Raw genomic sequence first — 17,367 nt, forward strand, 5'->3', positions numbered from 1 at the left:
GTGAGTCAGTCAGTGAGAGTGAGTCTCAGTCAGTGAGAGTGAGTGAGTCAGTCAGTGAGAGTGAGTGAGTCAGTCAGTGAGAGTGAGTGAGTCAGTCAGTGAGAGTGAGTCAGTCAGTGAGAGTGAGTGAGTCAGTGAGAGAGAGAGTGAGTCAGTGAGAGTGAGTCTCAGTCAGTGAGAGTGAGTGAGTCAGTCAGTGAGAGTGAGTGAGTCAGTGAGAGTGAGTGAGTCAGTCAGTGAGAGTGAGTCAGTCAGTGAGAGTGAGTGAGTCAGTCAGTGAGAGTGAGTCAGTCAGTGAGAGTGAGTCTCAGTCAGTGAGAGTGAGCGAGTCAGTCAGTGAGAGTGAATGAGTCAGTCAGTGAGAGTGAGTGAGTCAGTGAGAGTGAGTGAGTCAGTCAGGGAGACTGAGTCAGTCAGTGAGAGTGCGTGAGTCAGTCAGTGAGAGTGAGTATCAGTCAGTGAGAGTGAGCGTCAGTCAGTGAGAGTGAGTGTCAGTCAGAGAGAGTGAGTCTCAGTCAGTGAGAGTGAGTGAGTCAGTCAGTGAGAGTGAGTGAGTCAATGAGAGTGAGTGAGTCAGTCAGTGAGAGTGAGTCAGTCAGTGAGAGTGAGTGAGTCAGTCAGTGAGAGTGAGTGTCAGTCAGTGAGAGTGAGTGTCAGTCAGTGAGAGTGAGTGTCAGTCAGTGAGAGTGAGTGTCAGTCAGTGAGAGTTAGTGTCAGTCAGTGAGAGTGAGTCTCAGTCAGTGAGAGTGAGTGAGTCAGTCAGTGAGAGTGAGTGAGTCAATGAGAGTGAGTGAGTCAGTCAGTGAGAGTGAGTCAGTCAGTGAGAGTGAGTGAGTCAGTCAGTGAGAGTGAGTCAGTCAGTGAGAGTGAGTCAGCCAGTGAGAGTGAGTGAATCAGTGAGAGAGAGAGAGAGTCAGTGAGAGTGAGTCAGTCAGTGAGAGTGAACGAGTCAGTCAGTGAGAGTGAGTGAGTCAGTCAGTGAGAGTGAGTGAGTCAGTGAGAGTGAGTGAGTCAGTCAGAGAGACTGAGTCAGTCAGTGAGAGTGCGTGAGTCAGTCAGTGAGAGTGAGTGTCAGTCAGTGAGAGTGAGTGTCAGTCAGTGAGAGTGAGTGTCAGTCAGTGAGAGTGAGTCTCAGTCAGTGAGAGTGAGTGAGTCAGTCAGTGAGAGTGAGTGAGTCAGTGAGAGTGAGTCAGTCAGTCAGTGAGAGTGAGTCAGTCAGTGAGAGTGAGTGAGTCAGTCAGTGAGAGTGAGTGTCAGTCAGTGAGAGTGAGTCTCAGTCAGTGAGAGTGAGTGAGTCAGTCAGTGAGAGTGAGTGAGTCAGTCAGTGAGAGTGAGTCAGTCAGTGAGAGTGAGTGAGTCAGTGAGAGAGAGAGTGAGTAAGTGAGAGTGAGTCAGTCAGTGAGAGTGAGCAAGTCAGTCAGTGAGAGTGAATGAGTCAGTCAGTGAGAGTGAGTGAGTCAGTGAGAGTGAGTGAGTCAGTCAGGGAGACTGAGTCAGTCAGTGAGAGTGCATGAGTCAGTCAGTGAGAGTGAGTGTCAGTCAGTGAGAGTGAGTGTCAGTCAGTGAGAGTGAGTGTCAGTCAGTGAGAGTGAGTGAGTCAGTCAGTGAGAGTGAGTCAGTCAGTGAGAGTGAGTGAGTCAGTCAGTGAGAGTGAGTGTCAGTCAGTGAGAGTGAGTCTCAGTCAGTGAGAGTGAGTGAGTAAGTCAGTGAGAGTGAGTGAGTCAGTCAGTGAGAGTGAGTCAGTCAGTGAGAGTGAGTGAGTCAGTCAGTGAGAGTGAGTGAGTCAGTCAGTGAGAGTGAGTCAGTCAGTGAGAGTGAGTGAGTCAGTGAGAGAGAGAGTGAGTAAGTGAGAGTGAGTCAGTCAGTGAGAGTGAGCAAGTCAGTCAGTGAGAGTGAATGAGTCAGTCAGTGAGAGTGAGTGAGTCAGTGAGAGTGAGTGAGTCAGTCAGGGAGACTGAGTCAGTCAGTGAGAGTGCGTGAGTCAGTCAGTGAGAGTGAGTGTCAGTCAGTGAGAGTGAGTGTCAGTCAGTGAGAGTGAGTCTCAGTCAGTGAGAGTGAGTGAGTCAGTCAGTGAGAGTGAGTGAGTCAATGAGAGTGAGTGAGTCAGTCAGTGAGAGTGAGTCAGTCAGTGAGAGTGAGTGAGTCAGTCAGTGAGAGTGAGTGTCAGTCAGTGAGAGTGAGTGTTAGTCAGTGAGAGTGAGTCATTGAGAGTGAGTGAGTCAGTGAGAGTGAGTGAGTCAGTGAGAGTGAGTGAGTCAGTCAGTGAGAGTGAGTCAGTCAGTGAGTGTGAGTGAGTCAGTCAGTGAGAGAGAGAGAGCGAGTCAGTCAGTGAGAGTGAGTCAGTCAGTGAGAGTGAGTGAGTCAGTCAGTGAGAGTGAGTGAGTCAATCAGTGAGAGTGAGTCAGTCAGTGAGAGTGAGTGAGTCAGTGAGAGTGAGTCAGTCAGTGAGAGTGAGTGAGTCAGTGAGAGAGAGAGTGAGTCAGTGAGAGTGACTCAGTCAGTGAGAGTGAGTTTCAGTCAGTGAGAGTGAGTCTCAGTCAGTGAGAGTGAGTGAGTCAGTCAGTGAGAGTGAGTGAGTCAGTCAGTGAGAGTGAGTGAGTCAGTCAGTGAGAGTGAGTCAGTCAGTGAGAGTGAGTGAGTCAGTCAGTGAGAGTGAGTGAGGCAGTGAGAGTGAGCGAGTCAGTCAGTGAGAGTGAGTGAGTCAGTCAGGGAGACTGAGTCAGTCAGTGAGAGTGCGTGAGTCAGTCAGTGAGAGTGAGTGTCAGTCAGTGAGAGTGAGTGTCAGTCAGTGAGAGTGAGTGTCAGTCAGTGAGAGTGAGTCTCAGTCAGTGAGAGTGAGTGAGTCAGTCAGTGAGAGTAAGTGAGTCAGTCAGTGAGAGTGAGTGAGTCAGTCAGTGAGAGTGAGTGAGTCAGCCAGTGAGTCAGCCAGTGAGTCGTGCAGTGACTCAGTCAGTGAGAGTGAGCCAGTCAGTGAGAGTGAGTCAGTCAGTGAGAGTGAGTCAGTCAGTGAGTGAGAGTCAGTGAGTCAGTGAGAGTCAGTGAGTCAGTTAGAGTGAGTGAGTCAGTGAGAGTGAGTGAGTCAGTGAGAGTGAGTGAGTCAGTGAGAGTGAGTGAGTGAGTCAGTGAGAGTGAGTAAATCATTGAGAGTGAGTGAGTCAGTGAGAGTGAGTGAGTCAGTGAGAGTGAGTGAGTCAGTCAGTAAAAGTGAGTGAGTCAGTCAGTGAGAGTCAGTAAGTCAGTCAGTGAGAGTGAGTGAGTCAGCCAGTGAGTCAGCCAGTGAGTCAGCCAGTGACTCAGTCAGTGAGAGTGAACCAGTCAGTGAGAGTGAGTCAGTCAGTGAGAGTGAGTCAGTCAGTGAGAGTCAGTGAGTCAGTGAGAGTCAGTGAGTCAGTGAGAGTGAGTGAGTCAGTGAGAGTGAGTGAGTCAGTGAGAGTGAGTGAGTGAGTCAGTGAGAGTGAGTGATTGAGTCAATGAGAGTGAATGAGTCATTGAGAGTGAGTGAGTCAGTGAGAGTGAGTGAGTCAGTGAGAGTGAGTGAGTCAGTCAGTGAGAGTGAGTCAGTCAGTGAGTGTGAGTGAGTCAGTCAGTGAGAGAGAGAGAGAGAGAGAGTCAGTCAGTGAGAGTGAGTCAGTCAGTGAGAGTGAGTGAGTCAGTCAGTGACAGTGAGTCAGTCAGTTAGAGTGAGTGAGTCAGTGAGAGTGAGTCAGTCAGTGAGAGTGAGTGAGTCAGTGAGAGAGAGAGTGAGTCAGTGAGAGTGACTCAGTCAGTGACAGTGAGTTTCAGTCAGTGAGAGTGAGTCTCAGTCAGTGAGAGTGAGTGAGTCAGTCAGGGAGACTGAGTCAGTCAGTGAGAGTACGTGAGTCAGTCAGTGAGAGTGAGTGTCAGTCAGTGAGAGTGAGTGTCAGTCAGTGAGAGTTAGTGTCAGTCAGTGAGAGTGAGTCTCAGTCAGTGAGAGTGAGTGAGTCAGTCAGTGAGAGTGAGTGAGTCAGTCAGTGAGAGTGAGTGAGTCAGTCAGTGAGAGTGAGTCAGTCAGTCTGAGAGTAAGTGAGTCAGTCAGTGAGAGTGAGTGAGTCAGTCAGTAAGAGTGAGTGAGTCAGTCAGTGAGAGTGAGTGAGTTAGCCAGTGAGTCAGCCAGTGCGTCAGTCAGTGACTCAGTCAGTGAGAGTGAGTCTCAGTCAGTGAGAGTGAGTCAGTCAGTCAGTGAGAGTGAGTGAGTCAGTCAGTGAGAGTGAGTGAGTCAGTCAGTGAGAGAGAGAGAGTCAGTCAGTGAGAGTGAGTCAGTCAGTGAGAGTGAGTGAGTCAGTCAGTGAGAGTGAGTGAGTCAGTCAGTGAGAGTGAGTCAGTCAGTGAGACTGAGTCAGTCAGTGAGAGTGAGTGAGTCAGTGAGAGAGAGTGAGTCAGTGAGAGTGAGTCAGTCAGTGAGAGTGAGCGAGTCAGTCAGTGAGAGTGAGTGAGTCAGTCAGTGAGAGTGAGTGAGTCAGTGAGAGTGAGTGAGTCAGTCAGGGAGACTGAGTCAGTCAGTGAGAGTGCGTGAGTCAGTCAGTGAGAGTGAGTGTCAGTCAGTGAGAGTGAGTGTCAGTCAGTGAGAGTGAGTGTCAGTCAGTGAGAGTGAGTCTCAGTCAGTGAGAGTGAGTGAGTCAGTCAGTGAGAGTAAGTGAGTCAGTCAGTGAGAGTGAGTGAGTCAGTCAGTGAGAGTGAGTGAGTCAGCCAGTGAGTCAGCCAGTGAGTCATGCAGTGACTCAGTCAGTGAGAGTGAGCCAGTCAGTGAGAGTGAGTCAGTCAGTGAGAGTGAGTCAGTCAGTGAGTGAGAGTCAGTGAGTCAGTGAGAGTCAGTGAGTCAGTTAGAGTGAGTGAGTCAGTGAGAGTGAGTGAGTCAGTGAGAGTGAGTGAGTCAGTGAGAGTGAGTGAGTGAGTCAGTGAGAGTGAGTAAATCATTGAGAGTGAGTGAGTCAGTGAGAGTGAGTGAGTCAGTGAGAGTGAGTGAGTCAGTCAGTGAGAGTGAGTGAGTCAGTCAGTGAGTGTGAGTGAGTCAGTCAGTGAGAGAGAGAGAGAGTCAGTCAGTGAGAGTGAGTCAGTCAGTGAGAGTGAGTGAGTCAGTCAGTGAGAGTGAGTGAGTCAGTCAGTCAGTGAGAGTGAGTCAATCAGTGAGAGTGAGTCAGTCAGTGAGAGTGAGTCAGTCAGTGAGAGTGAGTGAGTCAGTGAGAGAGAGTGAGTCAGTGAGAGTGAGTCAGTCAGTGAGAGTGAGCGAGTCAGTCAGTGAGAGTGAGTGAGTCAGTCAGTGAGAGTGAGTGAGTCAGTGAGAGTGAGTGAGTCAGTCAGGGAGACTGAGTCAGTCAGTGAGAGTGCGTGAGTCAGTCAGTGAGAGTGAGTGTCAGTCAGTGAGAGTGAGTGTCAGTCAGTTAGAGTGAGTCTCAGTCAGTGAGAGTGAGTGAGTCAGTCAGTGAGAGTGAGTGAGTCAGTCAGGGAGACTGAGTCAGTCAGTGAGAGTACGTGAGTCAGTCAGTGAGAGTGAGTGTCAGTCAGTGAGAGTTAGTGTCAGTCAGTGAGAGTGAGTCTCAGTCAGTGAGAGTGAGTGAGTCAGTCAGTGAGAGTGAGTGAGTCAGTCAGTGAGAGTGAGTGAGTCAGTCAGTGAGAGAGAGAGAGTCAGTCAGTGAGAGTGAGTCAGTCAGTGAGAGTGAGTGAGTCAGTCAGTGAGAGTGAGTGAGTCAGTCAGTGAGAGTGAGTCAGTCAGTGAGAGTGAGTCAGCCAGTGAGAGTGAGTGAATCAGTGAGAGAGAGAGTGAGTCAGTGAGAGTGAGTCAGTCAGTGAGAGTGAGCGAGTCAGTCAGTGAGAGTGAGTGAGTCAGTCAGTGAGAGTGAGTGAGTCAGTGAGAGTGAGTGAGTCAGTCAGAAAGACTGAGTCAGTCAGTGAGAGTGCATGAGTCAGTCAGTGAGAGTGAGTGTCAGTCAGTGAGAGTGAGTGTCAGTCAGTGAGAGTGAGTGTCAGTCAGTGAGAGTGAGTCTCAGTCAGTGAGAGTGAGTGAGTCAGTCAGTGAGAGTGAGTGAGTCAGTGAGAGTGAGTGAGTCAGTCAGTGAGAGTGAGTCAGTCAGTGAGAGTGAGTGAGTCAGTCAGTGAGAGTGAGTGTCAGTCAGTGAGAGTGAGTCTCAGTCAGTGAGAGTGAGTGAGTCAGTCAGTGAGAGTGAGTGAGTCAGTCAGTGAGAGTGAGTGAGTCAGTCAGTGAGAGTGAGTCAGTCAGTGAGAGTGAGTGAGTCAGTGAGAGAGAGAGTGAGTCAGTGAGAGTGAGTCAGTCAGTGAGAGTGAGCAAGTCAGTCAGTGAGAGTGAATGAGTCAGTCAGTGAGAGTGAGTGAGTCAGTGAGAGTGAGTGAGTCAGTCAGGGAGACTGAGTCAGTCAGTGAGAGTGCGTGAGTCAGTCAGTGAGAGTGAGTATCAGTCAGTGAGAGTGAGCGTCAGTCAGTGAGAGTGAGTGTCAGTCAGTGAGAGTGAGTCTCAGTCAGTGAGAGTGAGTGAGTCAGTCAGTGAGAGTGAGTGAGTCAATGAGAGTGAGTGAGTCAGTCAGTGAGAGTGAGTCAGTCAGTGAGAGTGAGTGAGTCAGTCAGTGAGAGTGAGTGTCAGTCAGTGAGAGTGAGTGTCAGTCAGTGAGAGTGAGTGTCAGTCAGTGAGAGTGAGTGTCAGTCAGTGAGAGTTAGTGTCAGTCAGTGAGAGTGAGTCTCAGTCAGTGAGAGTGAGTGAGTCAGTCAGTGAGAGTGAGTGAGTCAGTCAGTGAGAGTGAGGGAGTCAGTCAGTGAGAGAGAGAGAGAGTCAGTCAGTGAGAGTGAGTCAGTCAGTGAGAGTGAGTGAGTCAGTCAGTGAGAGTGAGTCAGTCAGTGAGAGTGAGTCAGCCAGTGAGAGTGAGTGAATCAGTGAGAGAGAGAGTGAGTCAGTGAGAGTGAGTCAGTCAGTGAGAGTGAACGAGTCAGTCAGTGAGAGTGAGTGAGTCAGTCAGTGAGAGTGAGTGAGTCAGTGAGAGTGAGTGAGTCAGTCAGAGAGACTGAGTCAGTCAGTGAGAGTGCGTGAGTCAGTCAGTGAGAGTGAGTGTCAGTCAGTGAGAGTGAGTGTCAGTCAGTGAGAGTGAGTGTCAGTCAGTGAGAGTGAGTCTCAGTCAGTGAGAGTGAGTGAGTCAGTCAGTGAGAGTGAGTGAGTCAGTGAGAGTGAGTGAGTCAGTCAGTGAGAGTGAGTCAGTCAGTGAGAGTGAGTGAGTCAGTCAGTGAGAGTGAGTGTCAGTCAGTGAGAGTGAGTCTCAGTCAGTGAGAGTGAGTGAGTCAGTCAGTGAGAGTGAGTGAGTCAGTCAGTGAGAGTGAGTCAGTCAGTGAGAGTGAGTGAGTCAGTCAGTGAGAGTGAGTGAGTCAGTCAGTGAGAGTGAGTCAGTCAGTGAGAGTGAGTGAGTCAGTGAGAGAGAGAGTGAGTAAGTGAGAGTGAGTCAGTCAGTGAGAGTGAGCAAGTCAGTCAGTGAGAGTGAATGAGTCAGTCAGTGAGAGTGAGTGAGTCAGTGAGAGTGAGTGAGTCAGTCAGGGAGACTGAGTCAGTCAGTGAGAGTGCGTGAGTCAGTCAGTGAGAGTGAGTGTCAGTCAGTGAGAGTGAGTGTCAGTCAGTGAGAGTGAGTGTCAGTCAGTGAGAGTGAGTGAGTCAGTCAGTGAGAGTGAGTCAGTCAGTGAGAGTGAGTGAGTCAGTCAGTGAGAGTGAGTGTCAGTCAGTGAGAGTGAGTCTCAGTCAGTGAGAGTGAGTGAGTCAGTCAGTGAGAGTGAGTGAGTTAGTCAGTGAGAGTGAGTCAGTCAGTGAGAATGAGTGAGTCAGTCAGTGAGAGTGAGTGAGTCAGTGAGAGTGAGCGAGTCAGTCAGTGAGAGTGAGTGAGTCAGTCAGGGAGACTGAGTCAGTCAGTGAGTGTGCGTGAGTCAGTCAGTGAGAGTGAGTCAGTCAGTGAGAGTGAGTCAGTCAGTGAGAGAGAGAGTGAGTAAGTGAGAGTGAGTCAGTCAGTGAGAGTGAGCAAGTCAGTCAGTGAGAGTGAGTGTCAGTCAGTGAGAGTTAGTGTCAGTCAGTGAGAGTGAGTCTCAGTCAGTGAGAGTGAGTGAGTCAGTCAGTGAGAGTGAGTGAGTCAGTCAGTGAGAGTGAGGGAGTCAGTCAGTGAGAGAGAGAGAGAGTCAGTCAGTGAGAGTGAGTCAGTCAGTGAGAGTGAGTGAGTCAGTCAGTGAGAGTGAGTCAGTCAGTGAGAGTGAGTCAGCCAGTGAGAGTGAGTGAATCAGTGAGAGAGAGAGTGAGTCAGTGAGAGTGAGTCAGTCAGTGAGAGTGAACGAGTCAGTCAGTGAGAGTGAGTGAGTCAGTCAGTGAGAGTGAGTGAGTCAGTGAGAGTGAGTGAGTCAGTCAGAGAGACTGAGTCAGTCAGTGAGAGTGCGTGAGTCAGTCAGTGAGAGTGAGTGTCAGTCAGTGAGAGTGAGTGTCAGTCAGTGAGAGTGAGTGTCAGTCAGTGAGAGTGAGTGTCAGTCAGTGAGAGTGAGTGAGTCAGTCAGTGAGAGTGAGTGAGTCAGTGAGAGTGAGTGAGTCAGTCAGTGAGAGTGAGTCAGTCAGTGAGAGTGAGTGAGTCAGTCAGTGAGAGTGAGTGTCAGTCAGTGAGAGTGAGTCTCAGTCAGTGAGAGTGAGTGAGTCAGTCAGTGAGAGTGAGTGAGTCAGTCAGTGAGAGTGAGTCAGTCAGTGAGAGTGAGTGAGTCAGTCAGTGAGAGTGAGTGTCAGTCAGTGAGAGTGAGTGTCAGTCAGTGAGAGTGAGTGAGTCAGTCAGTGAGAGTGAGTCAGTCAGTGAGAGTGAGTGAGTCAGTCAGTGAGAGTGAGTCAGTCAGTGAGAGTGAGTGAGTCAGTCAGTGAGAGTGAGTGTCAGTCAGTGAGAGTGAGTCTCAGTCAGTGAGAGTGAGTGAGTCAGTCAGTGAGAGTGAGTGAGTCAGTCAGTGAGAGTGAGTGAGTCAGTCAGTGAGAGTGAGTCAGTCAGTGAGAGTGAGTGAGTCAGTGAGAGAGAGAGTGAGTCAGTGAGAGTGAGTCAGTCAGTGAGAGTGAGCAAGTCAGTCAGTGAGAGTGAATGAGTCAGTCAGTGAGAGTGAGTGAGTCAGTGAGAGTGAGTGAGTCAGTCAGGGAGACTGAGTCAGTCAGTGAGAGTGCGTGAGTCAGTCAGTGAGAGTGAGTATCAGTCAGTGAGAGTGAGCGTCAGTCAGTGAGAGTGAGTGTCAGTCAGTGAGAGTGAGTCTCAGTCAGTGAGAGTGAGTGAGTCAGTCAGTGAGAGTGAGTGAGTCAATGAGAGTGAGTGAGTCAGTCAGTGAGAGTGAGTCAGTCAGTGAGAGTGAGTGAGTCAGTCAGTGAGAGTGAGTGTCAGTCAGTGAGAGTGAGTGTCAGTCAGTGAGAGTGAGTGTTAGTCAGTGAGAGTGAGTGTCAGTCAGTGAGAGTTAGTGTCAGTCAGTGAGAGTGAGTCTCAGTCAGTGAGAGTGAGTGAGTCAGTCAGTGAGAGTGAGTGAGTCAGTCAGTGAGAGTGAGGGAGTCAGTCAGTGAGAGAGAGAGAGAGTCAGTCAGTGAGAGTGAGTCAGTCAGTGAGAGTGAGTGAGTCAGTCAGTGAGAGTGAGTCAGTCAGTGAGAGTGAGTCAGCCAGTGAGAGTGAGTGAATCAGTGAGAGAGAGAGTGAGTCAGTGAGAGTGAGTCAGTCAGTGAGAGTGAACGAGTCAGTCAGTGAGAGTGAGTGAGTCAGTCAGTGAGAGTGAGTGAGTCAGTGAGAGTGAGTGAGTCAGTCAGAGAGACTGAGTCAGTCAGTGAGAGTGCGTGAGTCAGTCAGTGAGAGTGAGTGTCAGTCAGTGAGAGTGAGTGTCAGTCAGTGAGAGTGAGTGTCAGTCAGTGAGAGTGAGTCTCAGTCAGTGAGAGTGAGTGAGTCAGTCAGTGAGAGTGAGTGAGTCAGTGAGAGTGAGTGAGTCAGTCAGTGAGAGTGAGTCAGTCAGTGAGAGTGAGTGAGTCAGTCAGTGAGAGTGAGTGTCAGTCAGTGAGAGTGAGTCTCAGTCAGTGAGAGTGAGTGAGTCAGTCAGTGAGAGTGAGTGAGTCAGTCAGTGAGAGTGAGTCAGTCAGTGAGAGTGAGTGAGTCAGTCAGTGAGAGTGAGTGAGTCAGTCAGTGAGAGTGAGTCAGTCAGTGAGAGTGAGTGAGTCAGTGAGAGAGAGAGTGAGTAAGTGAGAGTGAGTCAGTCAGTGAGAGTGAGCAAGTCAGTCAGTGAGAGTGAATGAGTCAGTCAGTCAGTGAGAGTGAGTGAGTCAGTGAGAGTGAGTGAGTCAGTCAGGGAGACTGAGTCAGTCAGTGAGAGTGCGTGAGTCAGTCAGTGAGAGTGAGTGTCAGTCAGTGAGAGTGAGTGTCAGTCAGTGAGAGTGAGTGTCAGTCAGTGAGAGTGAGTGAGTCAGTCAGTGAGAGTGAGTCAGTCAGTGAGAGTGAGTGAGTCAGTCAGTGAGAGTGAGTGTCAGTCAGTGAGAGTGAGTCTCAGTCAGTGAGAGTGAGTGAGTCAGTCAGTGAGAGTGAGTGAGTTAGTCAGTGAGAGTGAGTCAGTCAGTGAGAGTGAGTGAGTCAGTCAGTGAGAGTGAGTGAGTCAGTGAGAGTGAGCGAGTCAGTCAGTGAGAGTGAGTGAGTCAGTCAGGGAGACTGAGTCAGTCAGTGAGTGTGCGTGAGTCAGTCAGTGAGAGTGAGTCAGTCAGTGAGAGTGAGTCAGTCAGTGAGAGAGAGAGTGAGTAAGTGAGAGTGAGTCAGTCAGTGAGAGTGAGCAAGTCAGTCAGTGAGAGTGAGTGTCAGTCAGTGAGAGTTAGTGTCAGTCAGTGAGAGTGAGTCTCAGTCAGTGAGAGTGAGTGAGTCAGTCAGTGAGAGTGAGTGAGTCAGTCAGTGAGAGTGAGGGAGTCAGTCAGTGAGAGAGAGAGAGAGTCAGTCAGTGAGAGTGAGTCAGTCAGTGAGAGTGAGTGAGTCAGTCAGTGAGAGTGAGTCAGTCAGTGAGAGTGAGTCAGCCAGTGAGAGTGAGTGAATCAGTGAGAGAGAGAGTGAGTCAGTGAGAGTGAGTCAGTCAGTGAGAGTGAACGAGTCAGTCAGTGAGAGTGAGTGAGTCAGTCAGTGAGAGTGAGTGAGTCAGTGAGAGTGAGTGAGTCAGTCAGAGAGACTGAGTCAGTCAGTGAGAGTGCGTGAGTCAGTCAGTGAGAGTGAGTGTCAGTCAGTGAGAGTGAGTGTCAGTCAGTGAGAGTGAGTGTCAGTCAGTGAGAGTGAGTGTCAGTCAGTGAGAGTGAGTGAGTCAGTCAGTGAGAGTGAGTGAGTCAGTGAGAGTGAGTGAGTCAGTCAGTGAGAGTGAGTCAGTCAGTGAGAGTGAGTGAGTCAGTCAGTGAGAGTGAGTGTCAGTCAGTGAGAGTGAGTCTCAGTCAGTGAGAGTGAGTGAGTCAGTCAGTGAGAGTGAGTGAGTCAGTCAGTGAGAGTGAGTCAGTCAGTGAGAGTGAGTGAGTCAGTCAGTGAGAGTGAGTGAGTCAGTCAGTGAGAGTGAGTCAGTCAGTGAGAGTGAGTGAGTCAGTGAGAGAGAGAGTGAGTAAGTGAGAGTGAGTCAGTCAGTGAGAGTGAGCAAGTCAGTCAGTGAGAGTGAATGAGTCAGTCAGTGAGAGTGAGTGAGTCAGTGAGAGTGAGTGAGTCAGTCAGGGAGACTGAGTCAGTCAGTGAGAGTGCGTGAGTCAGTCAGTGAGAGTGAGTGAGTCAGTCAGTGAGAGTGAGTCAGTCAGTGAGAGTGAGTGAGTCAGTCAGTGAGAGTGAGTGTCAGTCAGTGAGAGTGAGTCTCAGTCAGTGAGAGTGAGTGAGTCAGTCAGTGAGAGTGAGTGAGTCAGTCAGTGAGAGTGAGTCAGTCAGTGAGAGTGAGTGAGTCAGTCAGTGAGAGTGAGTGAGTCAGTGAGAGTGAGCGAGTCAGTCAGTGAGAGTGAGTGAGTCAGTCAGGGAGACTGAGTCAGTCAGTGAGAGTGCGTGAGTCAGTCAGTGAGAGTGAGTCAGTCAGTGAGAGTGAGTCAGTCAGTGAGAGAGAGAGTGAGTAAGTGAGAGTGAGTCAGTCAGTGAGAGTGAGCAAGTCAGTCAGTGAGAGTGAATGAGTCAGTCAGTGAGAGTGAGTGAGTCAGTGAGAGTGAGTGAGTCAGTCAGTGAGAGTGAGTGAGTCAGTGAGAGTGAGTGAGTCAGTCAGGGAGACTGAGTCAGTCAGTGAGAGTGCGTGAGTCAGTCAGTGAGAGTGAGTGTCAGTCAGTGAGAGTGAGTGTCAGTCAGTGAGAGTGAGTGTCAGTCAGTGAGAGTGAGTCTCAGTCAGTGAGAGTGAGTGAGTCAGTCAGTGAGAGTAAGTGAGTCAGTCAGTGAGAGTGAGTGAGTCAGTCAGTGAGAGTGAGTGAGTCAGCCAGTGAGTCAGCCAGTGAGTCATGCAGTGACTCAGTCAGTGAGAGTGAGCCAGTCAGTGAGAGTGAGTCAGTCAGTGAGAGTGAGTCAGTCAGTGAGTGAGAGTCAGTGAGTCAGTGAGAGTCAGTGAGTCAGTTAGAGTGAGTGAGTCAGTGAGAGTGAGTGAGTCAGTGAGAGTGAGTGAGTCAGTGAGAGTGAGTGAGTGAGTCAGTGAGAGTGAGTAAATCATTGAGAGTGAGTGAGTCAGTGAGAGTGAGTGAGTCAGTGAGAGTGAGTGAGTCAGTCAGTGAGAGTGAGTGAGTCAGTCAGTGAGTGTGAGTGAGTCAGTCAGTGAGAGAGAGAGAGAGTCAGTCAGTGAGAGTGAGTCAGTCAGTGAGAGTGAGTGAGTCAGTCAGTGAGAGTGAGTGAGTCAGTCAGTCAGTGAGAGTGAGTCAATCAGTGAGAGTGAGTCAGTCAGTGAGAGTGAGTCAGTCAGTGAGAGTGAGTGAGTCAGTGAGAGAGAGTGAGTCAGTGAGAGTGAGTCAGTCAGTGAGAGTGAGCGAGTCAGTCAGTGAGAGTGAGTGAGTCAGTCAGTGAGAGTGAGTGAGTCAGTGAGAGTGAGTGAGTCAGTCAGGGAGACTGAGTCAGTCAGTGAGAGTGCGTGAGTCAGTCAGTGAGAGTGAGTGTCAGTCAGTGAGAGTGAGTGTCAGTCAGTTAGAGTGAGTCTCAGTCAGTGAGAGTGAGTGAGTCAGTCAGTGAGAGTGAGTGAGTCAGTCAGGGAGACTGAGTCAGTCAGTGAGAGTACGTGAGTCAGTCAGTGAGAGTGAGTGTCAGTCAGTGAGAGTTAGTGTCAGTCAGTGAGAGTGAGTCTCAGTCAGTGAGAGTGAGTGAGTCAGTCAGTGAGAGTGAGTGAGTCAGTCAGTGAGAGTGAGTGAGTCAGTCAGTGAGAGAGAGAGAGTCAGTCAGTGAGAGTGAGTCAGTCAGTGAGAGTGAGTGAGTCAGTCAGTGAGAGTGAGTGAGTCAGTCAGTGAGAGTGAGTCAGTCAGTGAGAGTGAGTCAGCCAGTGAGAGTGAGTGAATCAGTGAGAGAGAGAGTGAGTCAGTGAGAGTGAGTCAGTCAGTGAGAGTGAGCGAGTCAGTCAGTGAGAGTGAGTGAGTCAGTCAGTGAGAGTGAGTGAGTCAGTGAGAGTGAGTGAGTCAGTGAGAGTGAGTGAGTCAGTCAGAAAGACTGAGTCAGTCAGTGAGAGTGCATGAGTCAGTCAGTGAGAGTGAGTGTCAGTCAGTGAGAGTGAGTGTCAGTCAGTGAGAGTGAGTGTCAGTCAGTGAGAGTGAGTCTCAGTCAGTGAGAGTGAGTGAGTCAGTCAGTGAGAGTGAGTGAGTCAGTGAGAGTGAGTGAGTCAGTCAGTGAGAGTGAGTCAGTCAGTGAGAGTGAGTGAGTCAGTCAGTGAGAGTGAGTGTCAGTCAGTGAGAGTGAGTCTCAGTCAGTGAGAGTGAGTGAGTCAGTCAGTGAGAGTGAGTGAGTCAGTCAGTGAGAGTGAGTGAGTCAGTCAGTGAGAGTGAGTCAGTCAGTGAGAGTGAGTGAGTCAGTGAGAGAGAGAGTGAGTCAGTGAGAGTGAGTCAGTCAGTGAGAGTGAGCAAGTCAGTCAGTGAGAGTGAATGAGTCAGTCAGTGAGAGTGAGTGAGTCAGTGAGAGTGAGTGAGTCAGTCAGGGAGACTGAGTCAGTCAGTGAGAGTGCGTGAGTCAGTCAGTGAGAGTGAGTATCAGTCAGTGAGAGTGAGCGTCAGTCAGTGAGAGTGAGTGTCAGTCAGTGAGAGTGAGTCTCAGTCAGTGAGAGTGAGTGAGTCAGTCAGTGAGAGTGAGTGAGTCAATGAGAGTGAGTGAGTCAGTCAGTGAGAGTGAGTCAGTCAGTGAGAGTGAGTGAGTCAGTCAGTGAGAGTGAGTGTCAGTCAGTGAGAGTGAGTGTCAGTCAGTGAGAGTGAGTGTCAGTCAGTGAGAGTGAGTGTCAGTCAGTGAGAGTTAGTGTCAGTCAGTGAGAGTGAGTCTCAGTCAGTGAGAGTGAGTGAGTCAGTCAGTGAGAGTGAGTGAGTCAGTCAGTGAGAGTGAGGGAGTCAGTCAGTGAGAGAGAGAGAGAGTCAGTCAGTGAGAGTGAGTCAGTCAGTGAGAGTGAGTGAGTCAGTCAGTGAGAGTGAGTCAGTCAGTGAGAGTGAGTCAGCCAGTGAGAGTGAGTGAATCAGTGAGAGAGAGAGTGAGTCAGTGAGAGTGAGTCAGTCAGTGAGAGTGAACGAGTCAGTCAGTGAGAGTGAGTGAGTCAGTCAGTGAGAGTGAGTGAGTCAGTGAGAGTGAGTGAGTCAGTCAGAGAGACTGAGTCAGTCAGTGAGAGTGCGTGAGTCAGTCAGTGAGAGTGAGTGTCAGTCAGTGAGAGTGAGTGTCAGTCAGTGAGAGTGAGTGTCAGTCAGTGAGAGTGAGTCTCAGTCAGTGAGAGTGAGTGAGTCAGTCAGTGAGAGTGAGTGAGTCAGTGAGAGTGAGTGAGTCAGTCAGTGAGAGTGAGTCAGTCAGTGAGAGTGAGTGAGTCAGTCAGTGAGAGTGAGTGTCAGTCAGTGAGAGTGAGTCTCAGTCAGTGAGAGTGAGTGAGTCAGTCAGTGAGAGTGAGTGAGTCAGTCAGTGAGAGTGAGTCAGTCAGTGAGAGTGAGTGAGTCAGTCAGTGAGAGTGAGTGAGTCAGTCAGTGAGAGTGAGTCAGTCAGTGAGAGTGAGTGAGTCAGTGAGAGAGAGAGTGAGTAAGTGAGAGTGAGTCAGTCAGTGAGAGTGAGCAAGTCAGTCAGTGAGAGTGAATGAGTCAGTCAGTGAGAGTGAGTGAGTCAGTGAGAGTGAGTGAGTCAGTCAGGGAGACTGAGTCAGTCAGTGAGAGTGCGTGAGTCAGTCAGTGAGAGTGAGTGTCAGTCAGTGAGAGTGAGTGTCAGTCAGTGAGAGTGAGTGTCAGTCAGTGAGAGTGAGTGAGTCAGTCAGTGAGAGTGAGTCAGTCAGTGAGAGTGAGTGAGTCAGTCAGTGAGAGTGAGTGTCAGTCAGTGAGAGTGAGTCTCAGTCAGTGAGAGTGAGTGAGTCAGTCAGTGAGAGTGAGTGAGTTAGTCAGTGAGAGTGAGTCAGTCAGTGAGAATGAGTGAGTCAGTCAGTGAGAGTGAGTGAGTCAGTGAGAGTGAGCGAGTCAGTCAGTGAGAGTGAGTGAGTCAGTCAGGGAGACTGAGTCAGTCAGTGAGTGTGCGTGAGTCAGTCAGTGAGAGTGAGTCAGTCAGTGAGAGTGAGTCAGTCAGTGAGAGAGAGAGTGAGTAAGTGAGAGTGAGTCAGTCAGTGAGAGTGAGCAAGTCAGTCAGTGAGAGTGAGTGTCAGTCAGTGAGAGTTAGTGTCAGTCAGTGAGAGTGAGTCTCAGTCAGTGAGAGTGAGTGAGTCAGTCAGTGAGAGTGAGTGAGTCAGTCAGTGAGAGTGAGGGAGTCAGTCAGTGAGAGAGAGAGAGAGTCAGTCAGTGAGAGTGAGTCAGTCAGTGAGAGTGAGTGAGTCAGTCAGTGAGAGTGAGTCAGTCAGTGAGAGTGAGTCAGCCAGTGAGAGTGAGTGAATCAGTGAGAGAGAGAGTGAGTCAGTGAGAGTGAGTCAGTCAGTGAGAGTGAACGAGTCAGTCAGTGAGAGTGAGTGAGTCAGTCAGTGAGAGTGAGTGAGTCAGTGAGAGTGAGTGAGTCAGTCAGAGAGACTGAGTCAGTCAGTGAGAGTGCGTGAGTCAGTCAGTGAGAGTGAGTGTCAGTCAGTGAGAGTGAGTGTCAGTCAGTGAGAGTGAGTGTCAGTCAGTGAGAGTGAGTGTCAGTCAGTGAGAGTGAGTGAGTCAGTCAGTGAGAGTGAGTGAGTCAGTGAGAGTGAGTGAGTCAGTCAGTGAGAGTGAGTCAGTCAGTGAGAGTGAGTGAGTCAGTCAGTGAGAGTGAGTGTCAGTCAGTGAGAGTGAGTCTCAGTCAGTGAGAGTGAGTGAGTCAGTCAGTGAGAGTGAGTGAGTCAGTCAGTGAGAGTGAGTCAGTCAGTGAGAGTGAGTGAGTCAGTCAGTGAGAGTGAGTGTCAGTCAGTGAGAGTGAGTGTCAGTCAGTGAGAGTGAGTGAGTCAGTCAGTGAGAGTGAGTGAGTCAGTGAGAGTGAGTGAGTCAGTCAGTGAGAGTGAGTCAGTCAGTGAGAGTGAGTGAGTCAGTCAGTGAGAGTGAGTGTCAGTCAGTGAGAGTGAGTCTCAGTCAGTGAGAGTGAGTGAGTCAGTCAGTGAGAGTGAGTGAGTCAGTCAGTGAGAGTGAGTGAGTCAGTCAGTGAGAGTGAGTCAGTCAGTGAGAGTGAGTGAGTCAGTGAGAGAGAGAGTGAGTCAGTGAGAGTGAGTCAGTCAGTGAGAGTGAGCAAGTCAGTCAGTGAGAGTGAATGAGTCAGTCAGTGAGAGTGAGTGAGTCAGTGAGAGTGAGTGAGTCAGTCAGGGAGACTGAGTCAGTCAGTGAGAGTGCGTGAGTCAGTCAGTGAGAGTGAGTATCAGTCAGTGAGAGTGAGCGTCAGTCAGTGAGAGTGAGTGTCAGTCAGTGAGAGTGAGTCTCAGTCAGTGAGAGTGAGTGAGTCAGTCAGTGAGAGTGAGTGAGTCAATGAGAGTGAGTGAGTCAGTCAGTGAGAGTGAGTCAGTCAGTGAGAGTGAGTGAGTCAGTCAGTGAGAGTGAGTGTCAGTCAGTGAGAGTGAGTGTCAGTCAGTGAGAGTGAGTGTTAGTCAGTGAGAGTGAGTGTCAGTCAGTGAGAGTTAGTGTCAGTCAGTGAGAGTGAGTCTCAGTCAGTGAGAGTGAGTGAGTCAGTCAGTGAGAGTGAGTGAGTCAGTCAGTGAGAGTGAGGGAGTCAGTCAGTGAGAGAGAGAGAGAGTCAGTCAGTGAGAGTGAGTCAGTCAGTGAGAGTGAGTGAGTCAGTC

This window comes from Triturus cristatus, chromosome 1_1 (genome assembly GCF_964204655.1).
Source record: "Triturus cristatus chromosome 1_1, aTriCri1.1, whole genome shotgun sequence".
NCBI classification, from domain to species: Eukaryota; Metazoa; Chordata; class Amphibia; order Caudata; family Salamandridae; genus Triturus; species Triturus cristatus.